The sequence below is a fragment of the Aulonocara stuartgranti genome (genome assembly GCF_965226115.1).
Source record: "Aulonocara stuartgranti genome assembly, chromosome: 12".
Classification (NCBI taxonomy): Eukaryota; Metazoa; Chordata; class Actinopteri; order Cichliformes; family Cichlidae; genus Aulonocara; species Aulonocara stuartgranti.
The window spans coordinates 35,156,864-35,168,143 of NC_138948.1; the positions used below are offsets into that span (position 1 = coordinate 35,156,864).

An 11,280-nucleotide genomic window follows, 5' to 3' on the forward strand; every position below is an offset into this window, starting at 1 on the left:
GCGAAGATGAGTCTCCTGTAAAAATGCTATGTCAGAATTTAGACGTTTCAAGTGAGTAAAAACCTTAGATCTCTTAACAGGGTTACCCATACCTCTGATATTCCAACTAATGAATCTAAGAGGCATACCTGACCCAGCAATGCTGGGGTCTATATTTCCATTAACCATTTACAAAAAGGAAGAGGAAAAAGACCAAACCAAAATGCCAGTGGCCATGAAGAGCCGAAATGGGACAGCCCCCCCCCCAACCCAACCCTGAACACAAATACACCCCCAAGTCTCCACAGAACAGAACAAAGGAGACAGCAGTGTACCCCCAAAGTAGCAAAAATGATTCACCGAAGTGACTGGACTAATTGTTGTCTAAATAAAAATAATAGCGAGAGAGGGAAAAATAACCTCTCACCAACTTCTCTACAGCATAACAGTGTGCGCGTAACAGTAAACATGTTTTTTTTTTAAAAAGGGAAAAAATAAAAAGGAAACCAACCAACCAAAAAAAGATCTCACAGTACAAAATATGACTTCCTCAGAAGGAGAACTTTCCAACAAATCACCGAAAGTGCATAAAATTTAAAAAAACAAAAAACAAAAACAACATACATAAATAGATAAACAATTAAAACAAAAACAACCAAACAAAAAAATAAATAAAAATTTAACAGAAACGAAAAACAACTCAGTCCTATGCAAATCAATGCAGCAAGCTTGGAGAAGATTGTGCCGGACTGGTCCGAAGTTCAAGAGTATATTATATGATCCAGTTTCAATAAATAACAATGAAAATAAAAGGAACCAGCACACCAACAGTACAATAACCAGCACAATGGCCTAAGAAAACAATGCACAGGTGGCGTTAAACCTAAGGAGACCGTGAACCCTTAGCAGCATTACAGTATCAAACTGAGGAGCTAACGAGGCTCACCCAGAAATCAAAGTTTTGACATAATCACTGGCCTCCTCTGCCGAAACAAAGTCCTTCTCGACACCCTTATATGTGATGCGGAGTCGCGCTGGATGAAGCAGGCCATACCGAACACCGTCAATGCCATGGAGTTGCTGCCTGACCGTGTTGAATGCAGCACGAGCCCGTGCCACCCTGGCGGTGTAGTCGGGGAAGACTGAGATGGTCCGATCTCCAACTTTAATCTGTCGGCGTTCTCTAGCACGTCGTAAAATGTCGACACAGTCAGTGTGGTAATGAAACCTGCATACAATGGCTCGTGGACGGTCGCCAGGCTTAGGTGCGGGTTGGAGGGTCCTGTGCGAACGATCCAAAAGCGGCTCCTTCCCCAGATCAAATGCTTCTTTTAGCAAGGAAGCTACGGCGGCAGTGGTGCACGTGTCAGGGCCCTCCGGTACTCCCACTATCCTAACATTGTTGCGCCGCGATCTGGACTCCAAATCTTCACACTTACTTTCCAGCTTGGCTACATGAGCTGTGAGACCCTTGATAGTGTTTTTCATCTCAGCTATATCATCAGAGCAGACAGTAAGTGCGTGCTCCATCTCCTTCACCGTACCTTTTAGCTCAGACATGGTAGCGTCATTTGCAGCTTTATCGATCGCCAGCTGCGTCTTCACCGCCTGCAGGTCGAACTTAATGGTAGACAAAGCATCACCCAGAGTATCCTGAAGTTCCTTTTTAAAGATGTCGGCGATATCTTTCCTCAGCGAAGCCAGCAACTCGACTTTGAGAGCCTCAATATCAGGATTAGCTTGACATGTGGGGGCTTTGCAGGAGACGACGGCTCACTCGAGGGTGTGGTCGCGGTTTGCAAACTAGGCCTCAGTTGTGTCTGAATAGTACTGCGGGTTTTAACATTTTTTGCTGCCATTTCACGCCGGCCCGAGTAAAACTTCTCAACAAGACAATCCACAAACCAAAACAGGACTGAAAATACGGCCAAAACGCGCGAATAAATAACAATTTAATCGAAATCGGCGGGAGCTCCCAGACTCGCGTCCTACTCCATCAAAGCTCAACCGGAAGTCCCTGCCTCTTTCTTAAATAGATAACTATTATATCTGACATCATATCTCACAGTACAATAATATTGAATGGGTTGCATTGTTGTACTTTGTCATGTTTCTCAGGTCTTTGTCTGAATTTCTTATGAACATTACTTGTCATGTTCTTATGTTGTTGCTAAGGATTGTCTTATTGCACTGGAGTCACACTGGGTTAAATATTTACACTTGGGTTTTAAGGGGTATTTATTATTTTCTTCATTATTTTATTTACAGGTTGTACGGAAGCCCCAAACGCAATTTCATTGTTCTCTGACAATGACAATAAATACTTAAATAAAATAAAAATAAATAAAATAAACAAACATCCATTCCCACCCTCATGCTCTCATATGCACTTACTCCACACTCAACCAACGTGGAGACAGACATGAAGAGACGCTGTACACACGATCACACTCCCCAAGCGTACTCTACGAACCGGGTCTAGGTACCCTTGCCCCTGGAGGGGGGAACTGCACCCAGACCCAGGTGGTGTTACCCTTTTCCCTGCGGTGGGGGGAGGCAGACCGCCCCGACTCCGCAGCAGCAGGAAGGCCCCACACTCCAGACCGCAGTCGGAAGGCCAACTCCTCCACCTAGCCCCCCCGCTCCAGCAGGCCGCAGAGAACGGGGGTGAGAGACGACTCCAAACCTCCCTCCACCCGCTCATTGTAGTGTTGATGCATGTGTGTTCTAAGGTGCATTTAAAACCCAGGAGGGCATGGAGCTACCTGCCAGAGAGCAGCAGGTAAGCGCATAGTCCCTCCTGCTAGCCCTCAATGTCTACGTGTATTTAAAATTGAGAGGTGGGCAACAACGCCAGGGGTGAGGTGTACACCCTGATGGTAATTTGGATTCCGTGTATCGTGCCCACCCCCAAGATCCTATATGTGTGTGTAATGAGAGTGTGAGTAATGTGAATGTCTAAGTTGTGGGATAAAATTGAGGCAGAGGCAGCCAGAAGGGGACAGAGGGGGGGGGGGGGGGGGGGGGGTAGCCTCCTCTGCACCCTGGTGACACACCCCTACTCCAAGGTCCTGCATGTGTGGGTGGTTGTGGTGGAGCGGGAAGAGGGAGGCAGCTGGAGATGGGGAGGGAAGGAAGGGAGGGGCAAGTGACCCCTCCCTGGGGCCAGCTCCCCCGCTGACCCCAGTAGGCACCCCCATACTCCGCGACCCGCCAGGGAAAGGGGGCCCAGGCCCATCCAGACCGGGGCCCAGTGCAGCAGCGCCGCCCGGCCCCACAGAGCCCGGGACAGTCCACCCAACCCCACCACAGAGAAAACTGCACCCACCCCACCATCCACTCATCTTCCAGACTACATAAGACAATAAACACACAGGCTGAGATCTTCCTCCACCTCTCCTGTATCTCCCCCTCCTTCAGAGAGAGTTCCTGAAGAGAGGAAAGTTCCTGCAAGATGTGACAATCTCCCCCACCACTTGAAGAGCCCCCCAGGTGGCTCGATGCACCGGCGGCACCCTGCTCCAGGGATGGGCCCCCATGCACCCACCCGCCAACAACCCCGGCAACACACCAACCAGGACTCAAGCCCCCGAGGCCCGGCCCGGGCCCCAGCCCAGAGACGGAGCGCCTCCAGAACCTCACGCCCATCCCGGACCCACCCAGGGGCAGCCAGGCTACCAGGTCAGTAACCCACGTCCGTCAGCACAGACCCTCCCCTAGCCCCGCTGCACGCAGCCGCGAGGAAACAGTCACCTGAGAGCCAACAGAGCCCCTAACCGGACATGACCGCTACCCCGGGTTGAGCCCCCCAAGGAAGATGCCTCCGGGGAACCCCCCGACGCCCTAAGCCTGTCCCTACCCCCACACCAATCACAACAGTGAAGGCGGGACCAAACTATGACCCCCCCACCCCCACTAGGTGATGGAGCCCAGAGCAATTGATCTGATGTGGTGGCAGAGGCTGTATCAAGACTAATGTAATCTAATAGATAATTTCTATATTGGTTAGAATTAAGATTATTTTTATTTTTCCAGTTCATGAGGACCGTTTTCTTGGCTATGCATAGGGTAGTGAAAACCATATGGGCGATATTCTTTTCTGAAGTGACATTATCTAAGCTGCCCAACAAACACACTAAGGGGGAAGTTGGAATGTTACATTTCAGACACTTCGATAAGTCTTCACATATCTCGCACCAAAACTTCTGAACTGGTGGACAGAACCAAAGAGCGTGGATATAATTGTCCGGTGAATTGGTTTGGCAGTGTGAGCAGTTGTTGGTAGACGTAAAGCCCATCTTGAACATCCGATGACCTGTATAGTGCACTCTATGTAATATTTTGTATTGAATTAATTGAAGACTGGGATTTCTAATTAGATGAAAGGTTTTTAAGCAAATCTGAGACCAGAAGTTTAGGTCTAAGTTAACTGATAAATCCGCTTCCCATTTTGCAATAGGAAGTGATATTGATTCATCTGTTTTAGAAAGCATTCTGTATATTTTGGATAGTAATTTGGGGGTTTTAAGAGTAAGAAATTGAACCACACTTGGTGGTGTTTGTAGTTCAACTTGACCCGGTTTAAATTTCTTTTTTACTATGGATTTAATTTGTTGATATTCTAAAAATCTTTTCTTGTTGATCCCATATTGTGTAACTAGTCTGTCAAATGAAATAAATTCTGTTCCTTCTAGTATATGTTCTAAATATTTGATTCCTTTACCACTCCAATCTGAAAAGTTTATCATATTATTGTTTTGTAATATGTCAGGGTTGTTCCAGATAGGTGTACGTTTGCATGGGATTAATGAAGACGCCGTCAATGTTAGAAACTCCCACCATGCTGTCAGAGAAGAGCTGATGTTGATGCTTTTAAAGCATTCATGTCGTTGGATGTTTGAGCTGATAAATGGTAGGTCTGAGATCTCTAGATTATTGCAAAGTGCTTGTTCTACATCTAGCCAAGGTTCATCTAAGAGGGTATGTTTTAGCCATCCTGAGATAAACTGAAGCCTGTTGGCTAAGAAGTAGAGCTGAAAGTTAGGCAGTTCTATTCCTCCTTTATCCTTGGTCTTTTGTAGTGTTTTTAAGCTTATACGTGGGGGTTTATTTTTCCAAAGGAATTTGGACATACATGAATCTAGAGATCTGAACCTGATCTTGTGGCGGTTTAGTTGGGATCATTGAGAATAAATAATTTATTTTTGGTAAGACCATCATTTTTATAGCGGCAACCCTTCCCATGAGTGATATGGGTAGACATTTCCATCTAGCCAGATCATCTTCTACCTTCTTTAAAAGTGGGATATGGTTTAATTTAGTTAGATCTGCAAGCTTGGGAGAAACATTAATACCTAAATATTTTATATTTCCTGATTGCAGTGGTGTAGAAGAGGAATTATGGAGGGAGCAATTAATCGGTAGGACTGTAGATTTTGACCATTTAATTGAGTAATCTGATATTCTTGCAAAAGAGTTTATCAATTCAATCACCCCAGAGATATTGGTTTGTGAATTTTGGAGAAAGAGTAACACATCATCCGCATAAAGGCTGATTTTATGTTCCACGTTCTTGCATTTTATGCCCTTAATTACTGAATTCTGTCTAATTGCTGCTGCTAGTGGTTCAATAAAAATTGCAAACAGTGAAGGGGAGAGTGGGCATCCCTGCCTGGTGCCCCTCAAGAGACAGAAGCTGGAGGATGTCTGGTCATTTGTTCTAACACAAGCTGTTGGGGAATTATATAATATTTTAACCAGTTTATGAAAGAGGATCCAAAACCAAATTTGTGTAAAGTTGCAAATAGAAATTTCCAGTTAACTCTGTCAAATGCTTTTTCTGCGTCTAAAGAGAATATTGTAGTTTCTAGGTTTTTACTGTATGAGTAGTCTATCAAATTAAGTAATCTACGTGTATTTGTTGATGAGTGCCTACCTTTTATGAAACCAGTTTGGTCAGGATGAATTAAGAGGGGGGTTATTTTCTCCAGTCTCTTTGAGAGAGCTTTGCAGATTATTTTAAGGTCTAAGTTTATAAGGGATATTGGACGATAGCTTGAGGGATATACAGGGTCTTTGCCTGGTTTTAGCAGGAGATTAATGTTTGCAGAATTCATATTTGATGGAAGTCTGCCCTTTTCTTTAATTTCCAACAACGTTCTGTAGAAAACTGGTGCTAGAATCGACCAGAATTCTTTGTAGAATTCTGCAGGAAAGCCGTCTGGACCTGGAGCCTTATTATTGGGCATACTTATCAGGACTTCCTGGAGTTCACCTGGTGTCAGTGGTGAATCCAGTGCCATTGCTTGAGTGTCCAATAATTTTGGAAGAGCTATGTTGTCCAAAAACTGATCAATTTCTTTTTTAGATGGGTTTATTTGTGGTGAATACAACATTTTATAGAAATCCCTGAAAATGCTGTTTATTTGTATCGGTTCATATATTGTGTTCCCAGATGAATCTTGAACAGCACATATAGTTGTTTTTTCTTTATTTATTTTTAGCTGGTTTGCTAGAAATTGACCGGATTTATTACCATGTTCATAATTTTGTAGGTGTAGTCTTTGTACTAAGAATTTTTTTTTTTTTTATCAATTATCTCATTTAATTCTAGTTTTGTTTTGCGTATTTTGTTCAATGTTTCCTGATCTTGGTGGGACGCGTAGGCTTCTTCTAGTGATTTGATGTTTTTTTCCTGAATATTTTTGTTTTCTTTTTTCTTTTTATGTGATGAGAAAGAAATTATTTTACCTCTCATCACAGCTTTCCCTGCTTCCCATAGAACAGAAGCTGATGTTTCGGGAGTGTCATTATAGTCCAAATATGAAGTCCACTCTTTTTTAAAATATTTAATAAAGTCTTCATCTTTAAGTAGTGATATATTAAATCTCCAGTTTTTTCTTGGCGTAGTATTATTCTTGTGCATTAGTGTTAAAGATACAGGACCATGATCACTGACAGCTATAGGGTGAATCTCCATTGTAAAGGTAAGTTCGACAGGAAAATCCAGAGCTTACGATCACACACCACACAGGAACAGATTCTCCTCCACAACTTTCTTACAGAGATAAACATGGAGCATCTGCATAGAGGCGAGAACAGTCATTGAATTTGTAATCATATCATCAGATCTGTGGCTGTATGTTCTGGAGAGTTGGGTGAAGAGAGATGCTGAGCTGTCAACTGATGAACACCTGGTGGTGCGTTGGATCAGGTCGTAGGAAAGGATGTTGGACAGATCTGGGGTGCCTAAACGTGAGGGTGCACTTGGAGCGCCTGGCAGAGGTCCCCATCTGTATTCTCACACATTCTCGTGCATCATGAATTCTTTCTAGAATTTTATTTTTAGCATTTATTTTTATATTGTAATATTTTAATTCTTGTTGCCTTCTGACCAGTGCTGTTTTGACTGTTTTTATTGTAATAAACTACAACTCCTTGGGGTGGAAAAGGTTTGCCCTGAGTAACTGAAGGCTCTGGATGTTATAGGGCTGTCCTGGTTGACACGTTTCTACAATGTTGCATGGAGATTAGGGGTACCTCTGGATTGGCGGACCGAGGTGGTGATTCCCATCTTCAAGAAGCGGGTCAGGAGGATGGATGAGTTTCTTCCACTGACAATATGTATGTCCAGAGGCATAGATTAAACTTTTTGTGATTTCCTTACCTTAAGAGGGTTGTTTTTTAATTTTTTAGTTATAAGTTTTATTCACGACAAAATAAGTGTTTGTTGTAGAATGTGCAGCATGAAAGTAGCATGCATGTTTTGCATAGAACTGTTTTATGCATCTGCATTTCACAAAGAATGACAAATTGGTATACGGGACAACAAATAAAATCTAATGTATAGAAAAAAGATAATAGGATATGCCCATGACAATAAGAATGATAAAGGACTTCACAAAGTCAATTTATTGCTAAAGTGTGATCTTAGAAAATTGCTATTGTGCACCACACTAAACAGAACAAATTCTGTCAAAACTTACTTTTGCAAGATCCCACAAATGTTTTGCAAGATCTTGAGAGTTTTTTTCTTTGCATTTATCATGCTTCCATCAATACCTGTAAAGCTGTACAGAGTACTGCAGCTGGTTGTTAATGAATGCAACAAAGACCACCAGATCAAAGTACACCTAGCCACGAGTGTTTCCCCTTCCACTGAGCACTATCTTCATCTCGCAAAATACATGTTCAAATTTTTTTTCTTCAATGTGCCTTGCGAGGCTCCATAACATACCTATCAATCTGTGAGCATTTCTCAGAGGCTGCAGCAACTGCAGCTTTTGAGGAAGTTGCAACAGCACATTTGTGAATTCTCACGCGTAGCCCTACAGGAACACCCACAGTTACAAATACCATAGCGACCAACATCAGTGCTACTACTGCCCACAGTTCATGTAAAGGAAACATAACGGTGTCATACAATAAACTACAGAATCAGCATTGTTGTCTGTGAAGGTTCTCAGTCATTCAGGTCATTGTAGTCAAAGGAGCTTGTAAAGAAAAGCATCTGGACTTCTTTAAGTTGCTTGAAGACGTTTCACCTCTCATCCGAGAAGCTTCTTCACTTCATCAGCATTGTTGCACAACCGTGTATTCAATCTTGTTACCCTTCTTTAAAGTCCACCACCTGTGCTGCAAGTGAAGTTGAGGGCAACTGTGGCTCAGGGAGTTGGGAAGCACATCTGTAACCGGAAGGTTGCCGGTTCGATCCCTGGGCTCTCTGTCCTGGTCGTTGTGTCCTTGGGCAAGACACTTTACCCTACCGCCTACTGGTGATGGCGCGATATGGCAGCCTCGCTTCTGTCAGTCTGCCCCAGGGCAGCTGTGGCTACAACCGTAGTTGCCTTCACCAGTGACTGAATAGTGGCATTGTAAAGCGCTTTGGGTGCCTTGAAAAGCGCTATATAAATCCAGTCCATTATTAACACATTGGAAGTTGTGGCACTTCTCATTATTTGACGTGCACAGCCGCTCTGTGTGAGGGTCAAACATTTGTTTATTCAACACCTGTGAAGGTATCAGAAATCGGCTACTGAGAAAAAATGCATAGATAGCAAGAGAAGCAAATTAAAGCACTGCACGTGCTTTACGTGCTATGACATGCTGCACGTCATAAAACCCAGTTTCTTGATTAACATTTTTAAGAGTTAAGTTGTAATACTTTTGTGCATTATTAAAACAAATCCTAAAATTCTGTATCACTGTGCTGTTACGAGAAGGTAGCTTGAATGTAGGTATCTGGCCCTGTGTAAATCTTGAGCATGAGTGATGTTGTGGGACAGTGCACCAACTACACAGGTACAGTGGCGTGTCTAGAAAATTTTTGTTGGGGGGGCCAGGTAGGGGCACAGATTTGGAGAAGGGTGGCAGATTTAATTGGCAGATAATGTTTTTAAAAAAAAATTCTACCAACCCTTAACCATAATTCAATAATCCTATAAACCTAATAACCAAATGCACTTTTAACTCTTATTAGAATGAGATTTTAACCACTACGGTGCAAAGTTTTTAGATACTGCATTGATAAAGTACAAGAGATACAATCAGTGCTTTGTCAGTGTTTACTCAGCATTCAAGGACAGCAATATTTGCATAGTATTTTTACTGACATATACTGCACATATGTTTTGGGCAAAAACATTTTTGAATATTAAAATACGAACATTTGTAGCAAACAATTGACAAATTAGCCATTCCAATGCAAAACTTTCTCTGCCTGTTAAAAAAAAAGAAGATAATCTTCTCACAAACTGGTGTTTGATTTTGAAACAGGAAAAAAGTGGAGAAACAACTGAAAAGACTAATATTTGAATAAAACCTGAAAGCAAGTAAATACTTTCTATGCTGCCTTATGGTAAACTTTGGTAATATTGATAAAGAACAACACTGGCTGATGATGAAATACATTCAGCTGGCATGGTGACACTGCCAGTATAACCTGCAGGGCTGGACTGGGACAGAAAATCGGGCATTTTGACTACAGACCGACCCACCAGGTATTAAAGCCATAAAGCCTTTGAATGAAAACAAACCCTGTTGTGACAGTGATGTACAGTCTTTTTGGTATATGTATGATTTCTATACATTTTACGTCAGATAAAAACTTTGGTTGTAAGATTTAGATAATTATTTAATAAAAGCTAGATATTTTAAATGAGAATAGGAAAGAAAAGTATTTCTTTGTGCCCCCTTTCCCTGTTAATGCCCTACCTGGCCCCCTGGCAAAACTTTGCTAGACCCGCCCCTGCACAGTTACCAGCTGTCAGCTACATAAAAAAGGATCCTGGTGGGTGGTCTTCACGTTTCCCTCTCACCAGATATCCAAACCGACATCATGACCAGCAGCTTTACAGCTGTGGCTCCAGCAAACATCAGCTGATACTAGAAATTAATATTAAATAAATTCTAACAACAGCCGATCAAGCTTAAACGTGCTGCTGTTGTTTAGCGCGACATCTGCTGGTTTCGTCTTTCTGGCGCAAAGTGGGCGATAAACAAACAAGAGAGAAAAGCCGATCAGCTGATCATCGATCAGTTTCATGATTGAAGTAGCAACAGGAGAGGGAGGATGAGAGAAGAGGCAGCTGTGCAGTGTAAAGACAGAATAAATCCAGCTTTGTGTCTTTTTCCATTCTAGCTGAAGTTCGGGACAAACTGCGTCTCTTCTCAGCTCAATACGAAACGTGTAATATTTTCTCTGATTGAGGGACCATTCCATTTTTTTAAGGAGCCGTTGGCAACTCTACTAACTAACCTTATGAATAAAATAAAGTTCACTATCAGTAACATCATAGCAACCGAACAGCTGTATAAAAACTCCAAGCTGGCTAGAACGCAGTATGAGTTATTGCAACTGACAGTAAAAAGTCAGCACAACGAAAATAAACTCCACCTAAACTTAGTTCATATCTGACCCAGATAGACTGCAGGTCATAACTTCTTACCTGAAGTTCAGTTCACCTGACACTCGGACTGGCGGCTGCCTCGGGGCTCTCCTCCTGCCTCCCCTTCCCTCATCCACCTGCTGCCTCTGTGGAAGCCCCGCCATAGCCACCACCAAACAACGGAGTTATTTCTACACATCGACCTGCATCTGGCCAATCCACCACCTCTCATTGTTCATGCCGTTACAAAAAAAATAAAAAATAAGTCAAATAAGCCCGATGGCCAGTCCAGCTATGTTAACCTGCAACCAAATCTGCAGCTCCATACAGCAATGTTACGACTTAGATTACATCTTATAACTCATAACTCTTATGTTAGCTGCCCTCTGTAGCATACTGTCTGAAATATTCCACG

The 11,280-nt window shown here is 42.8% G+C and overlaps 1 long non-coding RNA gene across 3 annotated transcripts in view; it reads right to left on the minus strand.

Moving 5' to 3' along the window:
- The window catches only part of LOC309718875, a 236,129-nt gene that overhangs the window by 68,713 nt on the left and 156,136 nt on the right, over positions 1 to 11,280 (minus strand). The window lies entirely within an intron of this gene.